Source organism: Carassius gibelio, chromosome A22, assembly GCF_023724105.1.
Source record: "Carassius gibelio isolate Cgi1373 ecotype wild population from Czech Republic chromosome A22, carGib1.2-hapl.c, whole genome shotgun sequence".
NCBI lineage: Eukaryota > Metazoa > Chordata > Actinopteri > Cypriniformes > Cyprinidae > Carassius > Carassius gibelio.
The window spans coordinates 12,529,383-12,533,610 of NC_068392.1; positions in this window are offsets into that span (position 1 = coordinate 12,529,383).

Genomic DNA, 4,228 nt, shown 5'->3' on the forward strand with positions numbered 1-4,228 from the left:
AGACACATCTCCTTTAAGGAGCACAACACTGCACAATTTCTCTGAGTAGTAATGGCTATGTTTTCCGGTAGATGTCCGAATGGACAAATCAATGTGTTGATCTGTTTTGAGGTGTAGAAGCTGAGAAGGACTTGCTTTCATGATAGCAACACTGCTATAAAAGGCTCTTGAAAAAGCAGACAAGGAACAGACCCCAACACTGTTTTTGACCACATAACCAGAGATGTATAAAGTACTAGAGACCCATACTTGAGTAAAAGTACAAGTGCTCTATCAAAAAAGTGACTTGGGTAGAAGTTGGAAGTGCTCTTTAAGCACCACACTTAAGTAGAAGTACTAAAGTATTCAACATTTTGTGTACTTAAGTATTGCAAGTAGTTAATTTTAAAATGTACTACTCAAGTACTGAAAGTAAAAGTAGAAGTATTGTGTTATGTAGCTATTAAAGAAAGAAGTCAAAAGTTTGAACATATTGTTTTTACTATTTCAAATGATTAACCTAAAGGACAATCACAATTCATTTGACTGTAACTTCTTGTAAACAAAAAAACGGTTACTAGTGTTAGTTAGCCCAATTTGCTAAATTATGTCATTAATAACTTACCATCATGTTGTTTCAAACCCGTAAGACATCAGAGGGTCATTTAGAATTTTTTGAAGCATCGAAAATACATTTTGGTCCAAAAATAGCAAAAACTATGACTTTATTCAGCATTGTCTTCTCTTCCGTGACTGTTGTAAGTTAAAAACAAAGCAGTTTGTGATATCCGGTTCGCGAACGAATCATTCGATGTAACCGGATCTTTTTGAAACAGTTCACCAAATCGAACTGAATCGTTTTAAATGGTTCGCGTCTCCAATACGCATTAATCCACTGATGAATTAAGCTTAACTTGTTTAATGTGTCTGACACTCCCTCTGAGTTAAAACAAATGAGTCAAGAACCGTTTCTGTCAGACGCGTCCGATTCGTGAACCGAGGAGCTGATGATACTGCGCATGTGTGATTTAGCGTGAAGCAAACCGACACACAGAGCGTCTGAAACGAACTGATTCTTTTGGTGATTGATTCTGAACTAATTCTGTGTTAATGTTATGAGCCCAGGTGCAGTCAACGCCAATGACGCCATTGCGTCGAGCGCAAAAGAATCTGTGAACTGTTTTCTTCAACTGGTTTATTGAATCGAACTGTCAGAAAGGACCGTACGTTACTGGTCATCCGAGAACCGATGCAACCGGTTCTTGACTCGTGAAAGAGTCATTATCTGGCTCGGCTCTGTGTTCATTTCTCTCTTCACAGCAGTTCAGTCATGCGCAGTCTTCTTAATCGCTTGATTCGCTCAATGATGTGCCAGCTTCATCAAACCTGCCATCTACAGTTCTGGCAGTGGTTTGTAATGGAATGATTCGTAACATTTTTATAATTGTAACGAGTAACGATGCAGCACATAAAAAAAATATCGGAGTAAAAGTATTAAACTCAGCGAAAATATGTACTGAAGTAAAAGTGGAAGTAGCAGAAAAAAATAATACTCTAGTAAAGTACAGATACCGCCTTTTAGTACATAAGTACAGTAGTGAAGTAGTTCTACTTCGTTACTATACATCTCTGCACATAACACACATCAACAAGAACCCATCCTTTATAACCCTGATCCCCTTTTATCTGTTCAGAAACACTCTAAACAAGCTTTATATCCAACATAATGGCCTCCAGTGGCCATTTGTTACTTCTGGCTAAATGACTTGTTGCCTCTGAGAATCATTCACACTTTATGAACCCTTTGTAACCCCATGACAGGCACACACTATTTTTATTTTTTACCGTCAACTTCGGGTGATGGCTGACATTTGTTGTAAATATTCCCAAAATTGTCTCTCTTCCACAAGTTCCTGATTGCAGCAGCAGATAGACAGGGTGATGGAGTGCAACTAATTATCATGGACAATGTGTTATCGAAATCAAACACGCAAGAGATCATTTACAACTAGCAAAATTAATGGGTGCATATCTTTGTATAATTTCTCATATCCAGCAACTCCAAAGCATTTTTACTCAAGATATTATATGATAATAGCTATAAGATTTTATAGCGTATGTTTTTACTGAAAATCCCTTCTAAAAACATGTTTGTCTGTGTAAAAAATCCATACTGCAACATGAAAAGGCTTGTGTATTTCACAGCGAGTTGTTAATTATTCATAAAAAACGGAATATTCATAAATATTGAATAAATATTCATTTGAGTCTGACTCAAACCTGATATATGACATGCATTTTCGTTGAAGACTGTTGGTTATACAACAACAAATAACTTAAAAATGAATTCGTTTTATCTTGGTTTAATTAAAACCTGACAGATCTCCTCACATTTATGACATTAAAATAACATCTTAAAAGTCCATAACAAGAAATATGCTATAAAATAGTTCACATTTCAAAGAATTTGTTGGCTCAGTGTTTCAAACCCTTCAAGTTCGCATGAATTTTTTATTGCGCTATCAATTGATTTAGTGGTCCACAGAGTCTGTGCCAAAGCGGCAAACCCTGACCATTTCTGTTTACAGTGGATTCATAATTTATGACGCATAGTATTAATCTGAACTTGAGATCACCAAAATGGTTCAAACCCTCCGAGAATGCCATTAACAATCATATAAATGAAAATCCCCACAATGTTAATGTTTTCCTATGAATCATTCGGATACATTTGACTACTCTGCTTTGAAAATTCCCAAAAGGAAGAACCCTTGCTACTCTCAGCTGTCATTTATTTAATTGGAAAAGCATATTTATCTAAAATATATATATATATATATATATATATATATATATATATATATATATATATATATATATATATATATATATATAATAAAGCTGCCTGATTGCTGGAGGGTCTTAAAGCTTTACATCTCAATTCCCATGAAACACAGTTCATGGTAACATACCCTTCAAGCTGTCAACTGGAGCAAGACTCCAGGGTTGACTGCTTCCCTAGCATGTGTAATATAACCAGATAGACAGTCCGTGTGTCAGTCTGGTATGTCGTGCAGAACTTGAGGAAGGCATCAGGGGTTCCCTTGAGGTCTTTGAAAGGCCTCTAATGTCCACAGCTTTCATTAGGCGATCTAGAGGGATTTCACTTAAGCTTGTTGAGAACTAAAACACAGGAACGGGATCGAGAACAGTTGAAACAAGTTCAGTCATGTACTACATGTCATAAAAAATTAATGATTTTCTAAATATGTAACTGCAGTAAATCACCAGCAAGTGCTTTGACTTATTCTGTGGACAATTTGTAGATAAAGCTTCTTAAAACACATAGGTTAGGGTTAGGGTAACCTACCCCTAAGACCACACAGTCTTCTTCCAATGTCCTACACACACACACGCACACACACACACACACACATATATATATATATATATATATATATATATATATAATATATATATATATATATATATATATATACACTGTAGGTGCTATATATTAGCGTGGAGTGGAGCAAGGGTGGGCTGTCCTGTCAGCGGTTATAGGCCCTGTCCTAAAACGCACCCTAAACCCTAAACCCCACAACATTTCTGCTGTGGCCGCATGGGGTAATTTCTGTGGCAGATTTCTACCCAAGAGGCATTACGTCACAAAAGTGTGGGAGCGTTTAGGGTGCGTTTTTCCTTTTCGTTTTTCCTCTTCGTTTTTCCTCAGAATCACCTTTCGTGAGGTGTTGCTGATGCAGAAGCACTTGATTAATTTCCTCAATCTCCTCCAGATAAAGTTCCTCACACAGTTAAAGAGCCAATCGCGAGCTTATTCCAGCCCCTTCCCATTGCTCCATCTCGCAGGACTTGTTTCTATGCGAGGAAACCTTTGTTTTGTGAGGTCAGGCTCCAGAGGTGCAGGCAGGGTGCGGAGCTCGCCATCTTCCCTCTCCATCCTCCCCTCCACTCTTGCAGATAATGAAGTCAACTGTTTGAAAAGGAAAGGGCACCGTTCTTGGTTTTATGATAATTGGCCCATCTGTCATTCCATAAATAAAGCGGATCAGCTCAATGTGTTTGGAGCGAGCGCTGGTGGGAAGCGGGGCAGGGCGCATCCAGGAATGACAGGAAAAACAAATGACTTCCTCCGCTCCGCGGGAGCAGATTCTTCAAGCGTGAACATGGCACGTTATACGGCGGGTGCATCAGTGAGACGCTGCTGTTTTTGAAAACATCTTGCCCC